The sequence below is a fragment of the Triticum aestivum genome, chromosome 3A, assembly GCF_018294505.1.
Source record: "Triticum aestivum cultivar Chinese Spring chromosome 3A, IWGSC CS RefSeq v2.1, whole genome shotgun sequence".
NCBI lineage: Eukaryota > Viridiplantae > Streptophyta > Magnoliopsida > Poales > Poaceae > Triticum > Triticum aestivum.
In genome coordinates, this window is record NC_057800.1 from 279906076 (window position 1) to 279915455 (window position 9380).

Below are 9380 nucleotides of genomic sequence, written 5' to 3' on the forward strand. Positions count from 1 at the left end.
TTGCAGTTATGGTTTTGACCATATTGTTCTTCTTCGATCCCATTTCTTGGGCAAGTTTAAGCAGTTTTCTTCTGTGGATCAATACCCGGTCCAACCTTGACTTTGATGTACCGTCGACTAATACACTGTGGTATCTCGAGAATATCATGGAACTGCATAACTTCTTATGGGTTCTTCATCAACTGTTATTTCTCACCGATTCCAATTTTCCTCAGTTCTGGGTTGTCTTCATCCGAGAACACCAAATAGTGAATCGAGTCCACACTCTAATTCAATAACTCCAAGTAATTTTTGTTGCTTACGAGTTTAATAATCCTTCAAGTCATCCCAAACCTGATCGGCTATATCATTGTCATGCTAAATTTTAACTGTGCTACGTGGTCCTTCTTCCCGGAGCACATTTTTTTACGATGAGCTAAGATTACGTCAATCTTCCTCATCATATCATTTTTCTTTGGACAACAAGCTTGGTTTGGAGTTTGTATTGTACCCTTGGTTCAATTAACCTTTTACTTCATCATTCCTTTGGCTTGACGTCATCGCCGATCTAATACATCTTCGTGGAGCCTCTCGACAAAATTTGTTGTGATCATCATCAACATTTTGACTCCTTCTATGATATCAATTGAATTCATGGTGGTAAGTGCCATCCTCGTCCCTTGGTAATTTGAGTTACCATCGATAACATCTTTACCATCCTTTCATCACAAACTTGTTCATGTTATGGATGCAACTTGTTATCCAGTTTGTATTATGTTCTACCTTGAAGTATTACTGTCCTTTATGTCAACAATGTTGCAAGGATTGCTCCACCACTTAAGAATTCTTGGTATAGTGATACTTCTCACAAGCACCATTCTTTCTTGGTCCCCATATTGACTAACCAGGAATATCAACAAGTGAACGGTGTTGTTTGGATTCTGCCCTTCTAGCAACCCTATTGCTTTGAAGCTAATGGTCGACCGTTCATTCTTAAACTATTGGTTATCGAATCATGATTCTAACATTGATCATGCTACCTGAGCCCATATTTCGGGTGCACCTTTTAAGTAATGTCCAATTGTGTATGTTTTCCTCGAGCATACATCATTATATCATTTTGATCTCACAAATGTTATCTCCTTGTTCATATTGAAGGAAATATGCCCTAAAGGCAATAATAAAGTTGTTATTTATATTTCCTTATATCATGATAAATGTTTATTATTCATGCTAGAATTGTATTAACCGAAAACTTAGTACATGTGTGAATAGATAGACAAATAGAGTGTCACTAGTATGCCTCTACTTGACTAGCTCATTAATCAAAGATGGTTAAGTTTCCTAGCCATGGAGAAAGAGTTGTCATTTGCTAAGAGGGATCACATCATTAGAGAATGATGTGATTGACTTGACCCATCCATTAGCTTAGCACGATGATCGTTACAGTTTCATTGCTACTGCTTTCTTCATGACTTATACATGTTCCTCAAACTATGAGATTATGCAACTCCCGAATACCGGAGGAACACCTTGTGTTCTATCAAACGTCACAACGTAACTGGGTGATTATAAAGATGCTCTACAGGTGTCTCCGATGGTGTTTGTTGAGTTGGCATAGATCAAGATTAGGATTTGTCACTCCATGTATCGGAGTGGTATCTCTGGGCCCTCTCGGTAATGCACATCACTATAAGCCTTGCAAGCATTGTGACTAATGAGTTAGTTGTAGGATGATGCATCACGGAATGAGTAAAGAGACTTGCCGGTAACGAGATTGAACTAGGTATGAGGATACGAACGATCGAATCTCGGGCAAGTAACATACCGATGGCAAAGGGAACAACGTATGTTGTTATGCAGTTTGACCGATAAAGATCTTCGTAGAATATGTAGGAATCAATATGAGCATCCAGGTTCCGCTATTGTTTATTGACTCGAGATGAGTCTCGGTCATGTCTTCATAGTTCTCGAACCCATACGGTCCGCGCACTTAACGTTTTGTATTACGAGTAATGTGATTTGATGACCTACGTTTGTTCGGAGTCCCGGATGAGATCGAGGACATGACGAGGAGTCTCGAAATGGTCGAGACGTAAAGATCAATATATTGGAAGGTTATATTCGGACATCGGAAAGGTTCCGACTGATTCGGGTATTTTTCAGAGTACCAGAGAGTTACGGGAATTCGTATTGGGCCTTAATGGGCCATACAGGAAAGGAGAGAAAGGCCTCAAGGGTGGCCGCTCCCCTTCCCCATGGACTGGTCCGAAATGGACTAGGGAAAGGGGGCGCCCCCTTCCTTCCTTCTCCTTCTCCCTTCCCTTTATCCTATTCCATGCGGGAGGTGGAATCCTATTAGGACTAGGGAGTCCTAGTAGGACTCAACACTTTGGGTGCGCCCATTGAGGGACGGCCTCCTCCTCCCTCCATCCTTTATATACGTGGCCAGGGGGCACCCCATAGACACACAAGTTGATCATTGATCTCTTAACCGCGTGCGGTGGCCCCCTCCACCATAATCCACCTCGGTTATATCGTAGCGGTGCTTAGGAGAAGCCCTGTTCCGGTAGCATCATCATCATCGTCATCACGCCGTCGTGCTGATGAAGCTCTCCCTGGACACTCTGCTGGATCATGAGTTCGTGGGACGTCACCGAGCCAAACGTGTGCAGATCACGGAGGTGCCGTACTTTCGGTACTAGGATTGGTCGATCGTGAAGACATACGACTACATCAACCGTGTTGTCATAACGCTTCCGCTTACGGTCTACGAGGGTACGTGGATAACACTCTCCCCTCTCGTTGCTATGCATCACCATGATCTTGCATGTGCATAGGAAATTTTTGAAATTACTGCCTTCCTTAACAGTGGCTTCCGAGCCAGGTCTATGCGTAGATGTTATATGCACGAGTAGAACACAAAGGAGTTCTGGGCATGGGTATATACATATTTGCCGTCACTAGTTGTCGGTGTGGAACGACACCTATGGGATCACAAGAATCCCTACTACGGTTGGCGGGGCGCGGCGTCGTGAGAAGAGCAGATCTAACAGGTAGCACACGGTTCGTTTATCCAGGTTCGGGCCGCAAGGATGCGTAAAACCCTACTCCTACTTTGGTGGATTGTATATTTGTGTTCTTGAGCTAGCTATGGGGCGCGAGGAGCTCCAAAAAGCCGAATCCCTCTCCTGGTCGCCTCGGGCCTCCTTTTATAGGAAAAGGGGTGGCCACAGTGGCACACAGGAGGTGGAAAGGGAACAGTGATGCGAGGTTATCCCTCGCATTACATGACAAGGCGCATTTAATGCGTCTTGCTTAGGTGTCCTTGCTTTATCAGGGACGGGGGAGAGATCTGTCTCGTCCGTCGCTGCTCCTTCTTGTGTCACCACGCGCCCTGGCCAGCGATGCCTGAGATGCCACATAGGTAGGCAGGCAGCTGAGGTGGCGCAATGGTGGGTCTTCACGAAGATCTGCATGCCGCCATGCAGGTGCCTGCCCAGCTGGTTGGGTCGGCAGCTGCATGCATGCGGTGGTGGAGGCTGATGGTGGCCCTGCGGGTGTCCTCGGCAAGGGCCTTGCCGGGGCCCCGGCAAGGGTCTTGCCGAGGCGCCTGCTTTCGTCCCCGGCAAGGCGCTTGTCAGGGGCCTTGTGGTCTTCCCCGGCTGGGATCCCGCCAAGGGTTGTCGTCTCCTTAGTGCCTATCTGATCTTGAATATCTTCACGAAGATCTTCATGCCGCCACGGGGATGTCTCCCGAATCCTTGCCCTTTGGGGGCAGTGGACTCAAGAGTGATTTGCTCCGTAGGCGTGGGACGAGTTTCCGCGGCAAGGGTCTTGCCGGGGCTGCTAGAACTGTTTCCCGGCAAGGATCTTACCGGCGGAGTCCGCTTCGTCCCCTTTGCTCTTCGTGGTCTTGGCCTTGGCGTCGTAGTTCTCTTGAGCTTCGGCCTTACCCTGGCTCACCTCCCTTGCCTTGCTTGGTGTGGTGGTGCCCATGGCTCAGACTGCCCGTGCACAGTTATAGGGGTACAAAAAGTGTATCCCTCTTTTTGTACACCGACAGGAGCCCCTGGGCCTGGTCCTCACATAAGCGCAACGCGTTGTTGGGCTAGGCCCAAAGAACGGTGCGCGGGCGGGCGGGGCGGTTTTTACCGCGGTAAGATTCTTCGCACGCTGCGCTTCCCATGACTCCCACGCGTGGCGCGGCGTGGGGAGGTGCGTGTGATGTGGGCAGCATGCGTGGGGTTGGGCTCTACACGCATGCGTCACGTCGCAGTTAATGTGAAAGGAGGCGGCCCGTGTTTTCCCCCATAAGAAAGGAATAACCGCGGGCGCGCTGCTCACTTTCTCCTCTTTCCTCGTGCCTTTTCCAATCTCAGAGCCGCCGTTTCCTCTTTTCCTTCCTTCCTAAGCTTCCACCGTTGCCCGCTGTCATTGCTTCGCCATCCCCCTTCCTCAGTCCTCTAAACTTCTTAGTCGCCATGGCTCCCAAATTCGCCAAGGGCAAGGGGGTGGCTAAGGGCGCCGAGACTGTGGAGCCACCGGAGAGCGTGCTGTCGGGGGACCGGACAAAGTCCGCCTTTTTCTTCCCCTCGACGGTTGATGTTCAAGAGCTCCGGGCCTCCTTCAGGCCCCTATGGGGAGCGAAGATGGGGGAGAGAATTCGGGACACCCGGTGACACGCATCATTCTTGCTGCTTGCGCTGATCCTGCTCCAAATCGGTATCCCTTTTTTGTCGATTATCTTTCTTGCGGGTTATGCCCCCCTTTCTCCGATTTCTTCTACGACATTATGCACACCTTAGGCTTTCGCCTCTTGGATTTTACTCGGAATGCGGTGCCGTGCATGGATTTCTTTGCGCATCTTTGCGAAGGCTTTGTCTGGGTGCAGCCCAACACGGCGCTCTTCCGCCATTACTTCTTCCCTCGGATCCAGCTGGGAGGTGCCGTCTCTGGTTGTGTCACCTGGATCCCAAGATCTAAGGGGGCATACCCGGACGATGCCGTGAAGGAGAGGTAGGAGGAATGGCGTGGCCGGTGGTGCTGGATTGAAGATGAAAACCCGTCGGAATTCTGCAAGGTCCGCCGAGTGCCACCGGTACGCGGTAGCGATTGGAGTGATGTCGACATCGCCGACAGGAGGCTCACCGTCGCCACCACCAGGATTCTCCGGCTCACCCGGGCTGGACTCACACTTGAGATGATCGGTGCAGACTTCACTCATCGCCGGATCGCCCTGTTGCACAACAAGGGGAGGCCAGCCTGGCTTTTTACGAATCCGGCTAACATTATGCGACTCCGCCTCGGCCTCGATCACAACTTCACAGTGCTGGCGCATGCCCACTTCTGCCAGCGGCTTTTCCAGCTTGATGTGGGTCGCGATGGCGAGGTCGAACGGACCGGCAAGGCCGCGAGGGCTGTCACAAAGGTTGGAAAGGCCCTCAATGGGCCGTTTTTCAAGCTGCCAACGGGGGTGCTCCCGTTGTGCAACAATTCATGTCGGTCCGAGATCATCGCCATGATGCCGGACTGTAACGCGCACGGCCCTGTCCTGAGCTGGAAGGAGCCGAGGGACGCGGATGTGCAGCAATTCTTTGACACCCTGATCGAGGTGTACATCAATGCTGACGCCGAGTGGTGGCTTATCATTGACACCACCCGGGCAGAGCTAGACTACATCACCACTAGGGCGAGGGAGGCACAGCTTGCCATGGAGGCCGGCAGCGCCAGGGGTGTGGAGGATAAGGCTGCAACAGCTGTGGAGGAAGAGGAGCTCACCCGGTGGGCGGCGGCCTCCGGGGAGGTCAGCAGCGCCGACACTGGATCTCCGCTCGTTGAAGACGCGGCCGACGAGTCGTCGTCGGAGGAGGACGTGGCGGCGGGCTCGACGCCAATTAGGGGAAGAGGGCGAGTCCCGTGACGGGCTGGCTCCGGTGAGGCAGTCCGGCCCGGCAGGGCTACGCGGCCTCAATTGACCCTGGAGGGGTCTGGGCGTCACACGAGGGCCACGGCAGCCAAGAGGCTGACGAAGGCCGCTGAGAAGAAGAAGACAACAGCCCCTTCTTCATCTGGGCGCGCACAAACCCCGCCATCTTCGCCTCCTCCGGCAGATGTCGACTCGGATGTTGACGCGGAGGTCACTTTTGATCTCGGGCCTCTCAGCCCGAAGAGGAAGAGGAAAGTGGTGGAAGAGGAGGAGGTGAATGACGAGTAAGTACTCCGTTCCTTACTGCCATTTCCATTCCTCTGAATTAAGCCACCCATCTGGATCCGTTTTTACTTTTGCAGGGATGCAGAGACGTTGGCCCAGAGGGTGAAGAGGGCGAAGGCCTCGGCGAGCAGTCAACCCCCACTGGGGCTTCAAAGACGCCACTGGTGGTGTTGAGCAGCCCGGACAGCAGCCCCCGGCGCAGCCCCCAGCGTAAGTTCTTCACCCTCCTCTTACTCGACATGTGGTAGGCGTTCGATGCTATGGTGTTGACCTTGCCGGGTTTGCAGGAGGGGAGCGGTAGAAGGAAGAGCCGCAGAGGGCTACCCCCAACACACCACCCCCATCGACTACGCCGCCGCGATGGGCTTCCCCGGCAAGGGCATCAAGCACGGAGCCCACACCCATGGAGGAAGAGGGGAACTTTGGTGCTGGTGACTCTGCCATGGCGCCGGATGCTGGCGGGGAGGGGACTTCTGCTTCACATCCTGGCATTGGTGAGTCTCCTGTCCTCTTTGTTTTTCCCTTATTCTTTTTCTTGGCTTCAATGCTCCCATTACTACCCAGGCCCTCCTTCAATAGGTATGGAGGACGTGGATACTGTTGTTGGGAACATAGCTGAGGAGGCCACCAGGGATGCTGACGAGGTCACCGCTGATGAGGCCGCCAAGGATGCTGCCGAGGACACCGCTGCGAGGGCAGCCAAGGCGATCGGCGAGGCTTCTGCCGAGGGCGCCAACGGTGGGCCTGCCGGGGAAGCCAGCAAGGCCACTGCCAAGGAAGAGGTGGCTGATGATCAGCCTCCCTCCTCCTCAATCTCGGGCCCCGGCAGGTATCTGAAGGTGGGCGATGATCTTTTCGTCCATCTCCCAGGGGCGTCAAGTTCTCGGGCGTCCGCCGAAGGGGAAGTCTTTGATGGCGAGGTGCTTGCCACCACCGGGCTCGAGGTTGTCGGTGAGCCGGGCGTTGGCGGTGATGGTTCTCTAGAAGAGCAGCTTTTCCGCACTATGGGGGCCAACTTCCGAAAACTCCAGCCGCTCTACCGTGTCCGTCTGGACAAAGTTAAGTCCAGGATGGCAACGGTGGACCACGTGGAGGTGGATTTCAAGGCGCGCGTTGCTGAGATGCAGACCTGGTTCCACCAGACTCGCGAGGAGCAGAGGGCCCTTCAGGAGGAATTGGCCAAGCACAATGTCGAGCTCACCATGAAGATGGCTGACATCGTGAAGGCCCAGGAAGAGGCAGCGAACTTGGCTGCCGCGACCGAGGCCGTCCGGAACCAGCATCAAGCCGCACTGGTTCCCAGGAACAGGACCTCACCGTGCGTGAGGAGAAGCTTGCCGCAGCGCTCCGTGGCAAGGATGAGGAGCTTCAGGCCCTTGTCGCGCGGCGGACTCGCGAGCTGGAGCAGAGGCACAAGGAAGCACTCGATGCCCAGGCTCTGGCCCATGCCGGCAAAGTAAGGGAGTTGAAGGTGGCGCAGGACGAGCTGAAGGAGCAGGCCCTCAAGCTGTCCAACGAGAAGAGCACGCTCAATAGCGCCTTGGTGGAGGCGCAAGGAGCGGTCATCAGCAGGGCTGGGGAGCTCTCCGAAGCGCAAAACTCCGTCAGAGATCTCAAGCTGAAGCTGGAGGATCTCAAGAAGATGTTGTCGGAGAGCAGGGCTCGGGAGGAGACCTTGACCAGGAGTCGGGAGGAGGAGAAGCAGCTGCGGGCGAACAAGGCCGCCTCCCACCAGGATAATGTGGCGGGCGAGAACAGATGGATCAGCCGGCAGGGTCACCTCGCAGTTGGCCACCATGGGGATGCCAAATGTGAGGTACGCCCCTGAGCGCAGCAGGACCGTCAACACCAAGCTGACCCTGTTCTTCGAGGGCGTCCTCGGAGCCTTGGCTTATGTTCACCCGAACCGAGAGGCCACGTTGGCCGGGGAAGCCCGGCGACTTTGCCGGGGTGTCATGACCAAGGTCCTCACCAAGATGGCGTACTGGAATCCCGACCTCGACTTCGGTGCCGCGATGGATAGCTTGCCGGATGGTATTGACCTCATGGTGCTCAAGCCACTACTAGGAAAAGGGCTATAGATGGAAATGGCACTAATGGCGCACCAGACATGTGGTGCGCCATTAGTATATACTAATGGCGCACCACCTTCTGATGCGCCATTAGTGTTGAAACTACTAATGGCGCACCCTGCCTACGGTGCGCCATTAGTACCAAATTTTTTTTTGAACTAGTGCGCCTGTGTCCAAACATACTAATGGCGCACCGTGTGTGTGGTGCGCCATTACTAGTTAAACTAGTAATGGCGCACCATGCCACGGTGCGCCATTAGTAACCTTGGCCACCACTTCCACCGAATGCACCCCCCCCCCCCCCCGTGGATCGCCTTTTCAGTTTTAAAAAAAATAAAACAAAATGATAAAAATGTCAAAAAAATAAAAGAAAATAAGTTTCCCATGTGATATGTGGCCTAGTTGTTGGGAGAATTTGTAAAAATCTCGCGAGAATTTGTAAAAATGGGCATAACTTTTGCATACTAACTCGGATGAAAAAGTTTTTTATATGAAAAATCATCTACTCGAAAAGTTACATCCAAATTTAACTGGGGGAACCCCGTTAAACATTTCCAAAATCCTCAAAAACCTAACAGAAAAAAAGATACGGGGCTTTTAAGATCTAGAGAGGCAAAAAAATCAAAAAAATTCAAACTTACTAATGGCGCACCTGCCCATGGTGCGCCATTAGTATCTTCCCTCCTTCAAATTTCAGAATAAGTCAAAAAAATAAAAAAAAATTACTAATGGCGCACCTGACCATGGTGCGCCATTAGTATCTTCCCGCCTTCAAAATTCAAAATGAATCAAAAAAATAAAAAAAATTACTAATGGCGCACCTGACCGTGGTGCGCCATTAGTATCTTCCCGCCTTCAAAATTCAAAATAAATCAAAAAAATAAAAAAAATTACTAATGGCGCACCTGCCCGCGGTGCGCCATTAGTATGCCGTATATATGGCTGGTCCTCTCCTCCTCTCTTCATTTCATCTTCCCTTCTCTCCTCCTCTGCGGCGACCTCCTCCTACCTCCTCCCTCCTCCCTCCTCCCCTCCCCTCCCCTCCCCTCATGGTTTCTTCTCCCTCCTCTCCGGCGACCTCCTCCTCCCTCCTCCCTCCTCCCCTCCCCTCCCCT